Below are 12,644 nucleotides of genomic sequence, written 5' to 3'. Positions count from 1 at the left end.
GCTATTAACGTCCCGCTGGATGGACTCTCAGCAGTCCTATTTGATTTCCTGCTGACCCAAAGGGATGTGGTCTCAGGGCTGGAGGAGAAAGACGTTGCAAGGCATGAGAGGCTGAGCAGAAAATGCCCCCCTCCATTCCAAGTCAAGGTTTGCTTCATCGTACTCAGGGCTGGCCAAGGTATTTGTGCACTGGAGGCAGAATTTCCCCCGAGGGCTTCTCCCCACCATGCCTGAAAGCAAAAATACAGGAATAATAAATTAAATGGGCATCATCTTGCTTCCCTTTCAAGTGCCCACATCACTCTGCTTCATGGAAGGGGCAGCACTCTGTTTTCTATCACCTTCCTCTGAATCAACTGATAGTAAGTGCCTACAGAGGGTAGTGAATACCGCACAAGATATTATGGGCTGTCCCGTGAATCCACTGGATGGCATTGCGGAAGAACATTGCCTCAGGAGAGTGAGGAAAATTCTCAGGGATGATTCACACCCTGGCCGGCACTTTCTTGATCTCCTGCCCTCTGGCAGAAGATATAGAAGCATGATTAGTCGCACCAACAGGGTAAAGAACAGCTTCTATCCATGGGCTGTTAGGTTGCTGAAAGAAAATATAACAACAGAGCAACTGACTTTCGGGTTTGGTGGGTGTGCGTCAGTAAACAAGGGGAATTAAGACTAAGAGAACTGTGTGGGGGGTGCTCGTGTAATCTCACTGTATACAAGTTGTACAAGTGACAATAAAGTATTTCAAATTTCAAATTTAAAACACGACAGACCTACCTGAAAATTATATTGAGCACTTTCCCCTGCTTTAAAATATTTTAGACCTCAACGTACATTTCCATAAAAGCAAGTTCCACTTAATGAATTTGTTAGAAATCCATTGCAGTAGAGTAGGCTTGGGGGGACATAGATTGAACTCCTGTCTCCTACCCCACAGAATGGGGGACAGAATGAGACACAGAAGCCCAGCTAGTGCTTGCTTCCAATCCATGGTGCTGAAGTTCGCTCATCGACTAAATGTTGTTTGGCTCCCATTTTGAGCTCTGTGTTCAAATCCAAAGGGCAGTGCCAGGATAAGCGCCTAGGCAAGCTGACAAGGCAGTTCAAAGCACACCTCTCAGAGTGGGCTTTGCTGCTGAATTTTAAGGTGTTTGAACTGAGCCTCTTGGGCTTGCCGATCAGAAGGTCGGCGGTTCGAATCCCTGCAATGGGGTGAGCTCCCATTGCTCAGTCCCAACTCCTGTCAATCTAGCAGTTTGAAAGCACCCCAAAAAGTTCAAGTAGATAAATAGGTACCACTCCGGCAGGAAGGTAAACGGCGTTTCCATGCGCTGCTCTGGTTTCGCCAGAAGTGGCTTAGTCATACTGGCCGCATGCCCTGCAAAAACTGTCTGGGGAGCGGACAAATGGCGGCTCCCTTGGCCTGTAAAGCAAGATGAGTGCTGCAACCCCAGAGTCGTTCACGACTGGACTTAACTGTCAGGGGTCCTTGACCTTTACCTTTTTAGAGCAAAGTTAGTCTTGACTATGAAGCTGTTTCCTCATCACTGTAATGGGAATCAAGAGCTCCTACACTGCCACTTGTCACATATTTACAAGCCAGAAAAACAGTTGCTTTTGTTCTGATCCCATAACTCAAAAGATTGAACCAGAGACATGGAGGAATCTGGCCCCACTGAATGTTTGTTGCACACGATGCTCTAGTCACTGCCACACAAAGACCAGGATCACATCCACACATGGATGTGCCTGTGCCCTTTGGGTTTCAAGTGGAAGTGACTGAGCTTTTAGGGATTCACAGCATGCCACCAACCTGGTCCAACCCCCTGCTGGAAACTTTGACCCAGAGCATCCTCTGGTGAGGGAGAGCCCACCACATCTTGAGTTCTATTGTTCCATTGTTGACTGCAGTTCCCACCTTGCACGGCCACACAAACACAGGACCATACTCATCTTTGCTGAATTATGTGTATTTTGTATTTAATCTCAATCATGTCTTGCAAATGCAGAGATCAGGCCAAAACACACCCAGTCTTGTCTGCAGAGCCCTTATTGTCTTTCTAGCATTTTCTGCCATTTTTTTTTTCTGATGCTTATTCTGGAGCCTTACCTGCTCTTTTATCTTTTATCTCCCCCTCCCCTTTTTTTCTTTTGGTGCTGCAAATCTCTGATTTATTTATTTTTTGTAAATTATTGTCAGTTTTCACATAACAAATTATTTTAACAACTGTATTTACCCCCATTTTTTCCCTCCCTCCCCCCTACAACTTCCTTCAGTTCCTCTTTCTGGTTTATTAACACATATTGTTCTCTGCATATAGTAAAAATGTAAAAATCTCTAAACTATCCATCTATTATGTTAACAAATAAATTTGTGTATGTTTATTCAAAATCTGCTAAGGAGTCCAGCTCATTTTGTTGATTCTTTAGATACTTTGTAAAAAGTTCCCATTCTTCTTTAAAGTCACAGTTATCCTTGTCACATAGTTTGTGCGTCAGTTTTTCCAGTTCCGCATGGTCCATTAATTTCTCTTGCCACTGTTCTTTTGTCGGGATTTCTTCATTCTTCCATCCTTGTACTATTAATACTCTTGCCGCCGTTGTTGCATACATAAATATCTTCTTCATTTTCCTTGGCGGGACTTTCCCTACAATCCCTAACAAAAATGCTTCAGGCTTTTTTACAAATGTTAGTCTAAACATTTTCTTCAACTCATTATATATCACTTCCCAATTTTTTTAAATTTCTCTACATTCCCACCACATATGATAAAAAGTCCCTTCTTTTTCCTTGCATTTCCAACATATAATAGGGACCCTGAGGCTCATCTAGTCCAACACTCTGCAATGCAGGAATCTCAGCACATGGTCCCCCATCCAATTAGAAACCATACTGGACCCCGATTAGCTTTGCAAATGTGCCAGCAGTTTTATTGCTGCACCACTAGGAAGAACATACCAGGCATTAGCCATTAACTATAAGCTCCATTCACATAACAAAAACTACCATAAAGATATCAAAAGTTTCAAAAGTAGGGGGTGCATGGTTTGGCTTTTGAAAAACAGGGGGTCCTCCGTACTTAGCTGATTGGGAACCACAGCTCTAGTTCATTGTTAATACACATTTTCTGTGCTCTGAAATGATCATAAACATACTGGCCGTGGCTCCAAGAGGGATGGCTTCCACTCTTCTCTCAGCCACCTCTGCCCACCCCCTTTGACCTTCACTTCCACTTGAGCACTGTTTTCTTGGTCAGTGGTTTGCATTTGTCTTGTGAGCCTTGAGCACCTGCTCTGTGCCTTGAGACAAAGGCAAGGTTACGATGGGCTTAGAAATGGGACTCAATGTGGTTAACAGGGCTTGCTCAGCCTCGCGGCACTTGCTGTTGTGTGAAAGGTTTCTTCTTTCTAGTTTTATAATTCCCATTGTTCTGCCATGGTGGCTGGATGGCTATTGGCAGGGGCCTTCTGGGGCTACAATATTTACCAGATTCCTGAATAAAGCATGGGTTTGGTCTCAACAAGTCAAATGTAGAACAGAAAAAAAGCAATTCCATCTCTACACCCACCCACACCCCTTGTCTAAGAATGCGTGAAGAGTTCAGGCAGAACTCAATTCTTCACTGTGAGGAAGCCTGTAGAGCAGGCATGTCCAAAGTCTGTTTCGGGGGTCTAATCCAGCCCACTGGTCGGTTTAATCCGGCCCTTGTGGCAGTAAGGTAAAGGTAAAGGGAACCTTGACCATTAGGTCCAGTCGTGACCAACTCTGGGGTTGCGGCGCTCATCTCGCTTTATTGGCCGAGGGAGCCAGCATACAGCTTCTGGGTCTTGTGGCCAGCATGACTAAGCCGCTTCTGGTAAACCAGAGCAGCGCACGGAAACGCCGCTTACCTTCCCGCCGGAGTGGTACCTATTTATCTACTTGCACTTTGATGTGCTTTCGAACTGCTAGGTTGGCAGGAGCAGGGACCGAGCAATGGGAGCTCACCCCATCACAGGGATTCAACCCCCCCCCCCGACCTTCTGATTGGCAAGTCCTAGGCTTTGTGGTTTAACCCATAGCGCCACCCGCGTTCCTCTTGTGGCAGTCAAATCCTAAAAAAACCTCAACAATTTCAAGCCTAAAAAAAGCTCAACAAAGGTTAACAAATTTGGTGGCCCTCACGGCCCTTCACTTCACCACTGCTGTAGAGGAAATTGCAAAGAAAGAAGTGAGCAGAAGCCACGGCCAACAAGCATTACTCTGGTGGGGCAGCAGCACATGGAAGTGCCTCAGTAGCTCCTAAAGACCCCAGGGATGTCAGAGGCAAATTCCAAAGCATATGGTTGGACCAGACCTGTGGTTGATCTGATGGGGGCAAGACAGAGGTAAACCATGTTGCATTTTATTTCTAGGTTTTATATTAGTTTATTTTTTCTTAAGGAAGTAAATTGGAAATGTCAGTCTTGGCATGCGCATAGATGCTGCTGTTTTATGAAAGGAAATAAGCAGATGGCAAGCTGTGGATTCAGCAAGCAAATGATAGAAATTCTAAACAATAGGGCTCCTCCTGTCTGTGCCCTGGTCAGGCACACAATGCCCTCCCCCCTTCCCTGTCTCTGCAGAGGGAGACCAAAAGAGCCTGAGGATGCCAAGGCTCTGCCCTGTGCAGGAGACAAATTGGGATTCCCAGTTAGTCACAGATGTTTAATTTAATTACAATTAATGAATTACAGTTTACCCTGAGGGGAAATTGGCTTTCCTTGCCAAAGAGGTGTTTAGTGAAGAGCATTCAAATTCATGACCCAGACCTCAGATTAACAGGCTGCCCATTAAGAATGCATGAGTAGCTTTAAAGGCTGCATTTATCTGTTATGGTCCTTTTAATCACTTGTAATGTCTTAAAGAAGATCATCAAATGGTAAAATCCTATAAATTAGGATTCTAACCTTGCCATAGCTGTTAAAGGGGCACTTTCCTACTGACAAAAATCACCACTGAGGTGCCAAGGCTTTGCCAGTGTTGGAAGAAGGAGGAAGAGCCCTGGAGAGGAGCAGAGACGCCACACAAGAACAGCAGAAGGGGCTTCCCTGTGAAATGCACAAATGTATAATTGTCACCAAGAATGGGGCACTCCGTAATGATGGCATGAAAAGGCCTGCATAAGAAGCTGGCAGCCTAAGCCCTACATATTATAATTATTTCTTATTATTTATTAAATTTCTATACCACCCTTCATCCGAAGACCACACAGCAAGTCCCATGAAACCATCCCTGGCATCTCCAGTTCATAGAATCATAGAATTGCAGAGCTGGAAGGGACCATGAGGGTCATCTAGCCCAACCCCCTGAAATGCAGGAGTATAAAAACACTGAAATACATAACACGCCTTTAGGACAAAATATCCCTCCTCCATTTTGACTCTAAGGGGGAGGGGGCACTGACTGAGCCACCAGGTGACTCAAGGTGGAACAGGAAAGCAGGTAGAAAGTTGACAGGGAAGCCCTCAAATGGTACTAGGGAATTAGGGAGATCTGTATCCATTTCTGAAGTGCAGGCCAGTTGTGGCTGCCACCACCTGTGACGTTAACATATGAGAGTGCTGGAGGTGAAATAGTTAAACAAGTTACCCAATCAGAACCCGGGGGGGTGGAGTCAGAGGGACTATAAAACCAGCTCTGGGAGGGGCGAAGGAGGAGTTCGTTGGGAGTTGGGTGGTTGGTTGGAGTGGGAGTGAATTGGGATAGAGTCTTTGGGTAGGTTGAGTTAGTGTAGCGAAATACAGTGGTACCTCAGGTTACATACACTTAAGATTACATACGCCTCAGGTTACAGACTCTGCTAACCCAGAAATAGTGCTTCAGGTTAAGAACTTTGCTTCAGAATGAGAACAGAAATCGTGCTCTGGCGGCGCGGCAGCAGCGGGAGGCCCCATTAGCTAAAGTGGTGCTTCAGGTTAAGAACAGTTTCAGGTTAAGTACGGACCTCCGGAACGAATTAAGTACTTAACCCGAGGTACCACTGTAAGCTGAGTCAGGAACAGTTAGGAGCTAGGAAGACAAGTAAATATCTGAGAGGTGGTTTAGTGATTGAGAGCAGGTAGCGGAAGTTATAGGTCTGGAGAGGCAACCTATGATTGTAATTGACCGATACCATTTATGAAACCACACACTTGTTAAACTGCAATAAATAAACAGAAGTTTATGTTCCAAATTAACCCTGACTGGACTCAGCATTGTACCAGGTAGGGCCTGGGTGGTGGCAGCGAGAAATAAAGTGGTGGCACAGGGATCACTAGACGGTGAAACATCCGGGGACCCTGTGTGATTGCCACACCACCCTCCGGCGTTTTGCCTCTGGCTAGGCAGGACAGGACCTAGGTGATGTATGGACCAAAGGATTTAGTAGGAATCAGTAGGCATAGAGAAACTTTCCACTCCAAAGCTAGAGTGAGGAAAGGTTTCATAAAGAATAAGCCTGAGAGACCAGTGGAAAATCAGGTTGGGACTATAAGAAACTAAACATGGACTTGCCGGAAGGCAGCAGCAGACTGCAGTTAGAACTTGGCACCTACCCGTGTCTATGATGACATGGCAGGGCTTGCTTGGCCTACCAGGAGCTCCTTGACTGGGCTGCTGTTTCCTGCCAGCAGCCATTGCTTTTCTCTTCAAGACTCACTCAAAGGAGCAATTGGACCTTCCAACTGGGAGCAGCCAAAAAAGAACTAGCAATAGATAAGTCAGTCCAAAAAGATGAGTTTACGGCACGTTGAGTCCCTTGCATTAGCACATCCTCTTGCCATATCAATTTCATAATGCAGATTGGATGAAATAAGCCTGTCGAGCAAGTTCCAAGGCTCCCTCTGCCTTGAGACCCACAGCTCAGTTTCTGCTGCTTGAAGCCAACAAACTGATAGGCACCAGCCTTAGTTTCCCCATCCCACCACCTGATTGAACCAGATGGTACTTCTTAATTTCCCTCAGTCAAATACTTCTTGAATCTCTGAATCACTTGGGTGAGGGAAATACCTGCATTCACCAGCAGACTTTTAAGCTGGAATGTGTTGAGTGGAGTCCTTTGAACACTTTAAAAAATGCCAAGTTTTGTGATGCGCAGCTTTTAGCTTCATTCACAGGTTAGCTGCCATGAGGGTGGAGCTTCTCCCAAAGCTGCTTCATCAACAGGAGCCCATGGCTGGGAACTCTGGTCCATCTGGCTCAGTATCGTGTCCACTGAAGGGCAACAGCTCTCCAGAGCTTCAGGCAGGAGTCTCTCCCATCCCTACTGGAGATACCAGGGATTGAACCTGGGACTTGCCACTTACAAGGCAGACACTCCACCACTTGTGGCAACCTGTGGGAGTGTTGGGGACAGTAGGAGAGGATATACAGTCATACCTCTTGTTACGTTTGGCTCAGGTTACGTCTTTACAGGTTGTGTCCCGAGGTGACCCGGAAGTACCAGAAAGGGTTAGTACTTCCATGTTTCGCTGCTCACGCATGCACAGACACTCAAAATGACGTCACGCGCATGCACAGAATTGGTGAATCGCGACCCGCGCACGCGCAGATGCGGGTTGCATTCTGCTCATGTTGCGGATCCCGTTCGCAACCAGAGGTACCACTGTATCGGTATGTATTATCCTTCCTAACTCACACTAGTGAGTTATACATATATAAAGCAGAGCTCATTCCCCTTTACACAGCAAGAAACTAGTTGCAGATCCGTTTGAATCTCTTTAGTTAAGCAAACCAATCTGGCATGCTCGCATGGGAGTATATTCCTGGTAAGACCCCTTTGATTCCCTCCTAAAAGAATAAAGACCCAAGAGTCTTCCTTGTAAGTAATGAAAAGTTTACTCACATGCAGTTCACAGTATGATCCCTGAAGGCAGGCTTTAGCTTGTGATACAGTGTGGCTTACATCCTTGTAAGGAAGGGCGCGTGTGCTGCTGGCAGAGAGCCAGCAGACAGCATCAGGAGCAGTGGCCAAAATGGAGGAGAAAGCATCAAGAGAGGAAGATGGCTGCATGACTGGGCCTTATGTTAGGTCTGCAAGGGTCACGCCCACCTACCTGGTCACATGCAGGGGGAGGATGCTCCAGACCAGGTGGAACAGGAAATTCTACCTTGGCTGGAGTAACACCCCCTGTCTGTGTCCACTCTAGGGAAACAAGGAATGTTGTATTTGACTGCTCCAATGGATTACATTCCACACAAGCAACCTCCTTGCTTCTCAGTAGAAGCAGAATTGCCTGGAGGATGTGATGATTTGCCTCGGTCTTTGAGTAAGTATTTTCTACTGTTTTTAGGCCCTCAAAGTGGCATGAAATCCTCACCTTCCCATCTGCATTCTGATTTGTCTGTCTTCCTTCCCTGGCCTTAGTAAAGGAACTTAGAACAGAATACCCCTGAGGTAAATTGCATTGACATGACTCTTGCAGCAAGTAATGTCTTGCTAATGATGTAAAAGGAGGGAAGCAGATAAGTCAATAGCAACTCCTGCACTGGTTTTTCATGCCTGCCTTTCCTCTGATGCATATATTTATGGAGCATATCTGTGAACAAGATTCTGTTGTTGTTCCAGCACAGGGAATGGTTTCAAAAAGGATAGCAAGTGGCAGCAGCCAGAGGCTGCAAGGCTCTAACATAAGAACGTAGGAACAGCCTGCTGGGTGAGGCCAGCGGACCATCTAGTCCACCATCCTGGGGTGGCCACCCAGATGCCTGGGGGAAACCCGCAAGCAGGATTTGGGCACAAGAGCATTCTCCCTTCCTTTTTTTTTAAAGAATATTTATTAAAGTTTTCAATAATAATACAATAAAAAGAATAAAGAATAAAGAAAAAATAACAAAAATACAAAAATACAAAAATAAAAATATTTAAAAACACATAAGGTTTCCATTACTTATTTTTCATTAACTTATTTCCCAGACCTCCTCATACCTCCCTTTTTTGTATTCCAATTCATATTGTTAGTTCAGCAAATCCTTATCAATAAATTTTAACCTATTTCTAAACCTTTTTTCCATATTCTCTTAAAGCATTACAGCTGAAAACCACTTAATTTCTAAAAATTAAGGAACATTCTCCCTTCCTGTGGTTTCCAGAAACTGGCATTGTTGCCTCCAACTGTGGAGGCAGACCATAGTCTAGCAAAGCTGCTTTCAGTTTGTAATAATAATAATAATAATTTTTATTTATACCCCGCCCGCCCCAGCCAAGGCCGGGGTCAGGGTGGCTAACAAGCAATAATAAAAACAAGTTGAATGAATACAACTTAAAAACAAGATTAAAATACAACAATTAAAATATTGAAACATTAAAATATTAAAATGCAGCCTCATCACAGGAGGAGAAAAGAAAAAGAAAAAAGAAAGAGAGGGAGGGAATCAAATTGGCTCCAAGCCAAAGGCCAGGCGGAACAACTCTGTCTTACAGGCGCCGCAGAAAAAAATCAGATCCTGCAGAGCCCTGGTCTCATGAGGCAGAGCGTTCCACCAGGCCGGAGCCAGTGTTGAAAAGGCCCTGGCTCTGGTTGAGGCTAATCTAACTTCCTTAGGGCCCGGGACCACTAGGGTGTTGCTAGATATGGACCTTGAGGCTCTCTGTGGGGCATACCGGGAGACACGGGGTCCTAGGCCGTGAAGGGCTTTAAAGGTCAAAAGCAGCACCTTAAATCTGACCCTGTACTCCACCGGGAGCCAGTGCAGCTGGAAAAGCACTGGGTGTATATACTCCCATGGCAGAGACCCCATGAGGAGCCTCGCTGCAGCATTCTGCACCCGCTGAAGTTTTGTAGGAGAAGAAATACACCTCCACATTGACCAAGAGAGCTAAGGGTGCGATATGGGTGCAATTGCCCTTTTATGTTTGGGGCTGTGGCATTGGGTGTGATTTTCCTGCTAGGTGTTCACTTGGATATGGAGAGCGTGCAGCCAGAGGTTTGTAAGGGGCAGAAAATCCCTGGCCAGTGCACAGCATCAGAGGTGGGGTCACGACCTTCCCTTCTATTGATCCACCCTCTCTAATTTCCACAGCTTGCTGAGGTTTGTTCTTCCAACCTGCTGGTGTACATTAGAGCAGAAATCCATAACGCAGCCCTGTTCATCCAAGCACAGGAAGAAACTAAATTAAATGTTAAAAAACAATCTGAGGCCAGAGTTGGGGACGATTCATCATGATCCTGGATGTCACCAAGGCAGGATGGCCAGGAGGGCTTTGGGCAAGGGGGACGGGGTTCAGGAGATGGTGGGTGGAGCCTGAAGGAGGCCGTCATTTGCCACACCCAGAAGGAGAACTTAAGAAGTCAGTGCTAGTCAAGGAAAGTTAAATGTAAACCTCTGTGCTTAAATAAATGGTTTGTGGGCTGATGATGACATTACATGGCTCATCCACACTTCCATTTGTCAGTGATTTTTAGGCACAGGTCCAAAAGGTTTTCCTTTTGCCCTGCCACTTTCCCCGGGGTAACCCATGGTCTACTGCTGAACTGGGACAGATGTTATTGGGTTTTCTGCAGATGGACACCTGTTCCGATGCAGCAATATGTGGAGGGTTTTCCCAGGGAAAGCAGCAGAACAAAGGAAAACCGTGGGGACCCATGCCTTGAAATCACAGGAAAAAGAGCGTCTCCACCCCCATCATTCAGCCTGGACACTGAGGTCCAGTGCTGAGGGCCTTCTGGTGGTTCCCTCACTGCGAGAAGTGAGGTTACAGGGAACCAGGCAGAGGGTGTTCTTCGTGGTGGCACCCGCCCTGTGGAACGCCCTCCCATCAGATGTCAAGCAAATAAACAACTTTTTGACTTTTAGAAGACATCTGAAGGCAGCCCTGTAAACAGTTTTTAATGTTTGGTGTTTTATCATGTTTTTAATCTGTTGGGAGCTAGGTAAAAAGAATAAAAAATAATAATTTATGATGATGATGATGACGACGACGACTCAGGTAGATGCAGTGCTGCTACACGGTTTTCTTCCATATGTCCTTTCCGATACTCCAGAGCTGCTCCACAACTTCCAGCAAGGCATCCAAATGTTTGTGCCTCCCTCTGCCGTTCTCTGGCTTCATTTGGTGCAGGGTTCTCGGAAGAAGCAACTTGCTATTCAGGGCAGCAGGTTCATGCAATCTTCGGAGCATGAAACATGACCTGTGGGCTGAAAACTTGAACACACCGCTGAGGTATGCGCAAGGAAACTGTACTAACGAACACAGCAATCTCAAATAAACTTCAAGGGCAGTGTTCTACTAACTCAACCTGTCAGCACAAGGGTTACTACTGGTGCAATGGGACTCCTCCCTCAGCTCAGAACAGCCATTAGCTAACCTAGCTCACTTCAGACAGTACATTAAAAAGAAGAAGAAAAAGCCACTGAGCTCAGCTTAGTACCTTAGGGGAGGACCCAGCTCTCCCATCCATGCTACTGAGGAAATGGGGAGCCTGGATGCAAACCTCCCAGATACCCTCCCCATTAGAAATTAAAAGATTACACATGTAAAGAAAAAGAAGGATCTTTTTATCATATGTGGTGGGAATGTAAGAAAGTGAAAAGCTTCTGGGAAATGATATATAATGAGATGAAAAAGATGTTGAAATATACATTTATTAAAAAAACCAGAAGCATTTCTACTTGGCATTGTAGGGGAGGACATTAATAGACAGGATAATAAACTGTTTTTATATGCAGTAAAGGCAGCAAGAATACTATTGGCACAGAAATGGATACAAGAAGAATTACCGACAAAAGAGGAATGGCAGATGAAATTAATGGACTATGTGGAATTAGACAAGATGACAGGAAGGATTTGAAAGCTGCGGGATCAGAGATTCTCAGAGGACTGGAGTAAATATGTGAATTATTTGAAAAGCAATTGTAATCAACAGATTACGCTAGTAGGATTGCAAGAAGTTTTGTAAGGAGAACTATGTGAAATATTGCAGAGAAAAGTATGAAGAGAATTATTAGTGAAGGACTATTAAAAGTAATAGTGAAATTAATGAAATGCAGATTAAGTGATAAAGATTGAAAAATCTTCAGATGTGGTTGATGGAAGTCCAAAACACTGACTAAGATAAGAAAATATGTTGTATGCTTTTTGGAAACTTCATGTCAAAATTAATAAAAATATATTTTAAAAAAAGAAATTAAAAGATTACACAAGACCCTACATGACAGCTTTTTGATGAAAAGCGAACCCTGGTACAGCTTACAACACACAAGAGTGATGGCAACTGAATGTCCTTTGGCTAGAGGACTGGCCTTCCTTCCTTCCTTCCTTCCTTCCTTCCTTCCTTCCTTCCTTCCTTCCTCCCTCCCTCCCTCCCTCCCTCCCTCCCTTCCACTGCTCAATTTGTTGACCTAGCAGATATAAAAAGTTGTGAATTGGCCCGGATACCTGAGGACAGATTCAAATCTTTTCACAATTGTATGGTTTGCTTTTTCTTCACAAACCAGATAGGCTCCAACGTCCCTGAAAACTGTAGTTTTCACAATTGAAAGTACAACATTTACCATGGCTTTTATCAAAGATTTCAGTTCCCTTCATCTTAAGGAAAATAACCCTTTTATTTTGTTGTGGACATAAAATTATGGCCCTGGGAAAATTGGAAGCATTTCTGTTGCGGGAAATCAATTTTCTCACTGCCACGTATGCTCAATA

The sequence above is a fragment of the Podarcis gaigeae genome (assembly GCF_964106915.1).
Source record: "Podarcis gaigeae genome assembly, chromosome: 14".
NCBI lineage: Eukaryota > Metazoa > Chordata > Lepidosauria > Squamata > Lacertidae > Podarcis > Podarcis gaigeae.
This window is presented reverse-complemented; position numbering follows the sequence as displayed.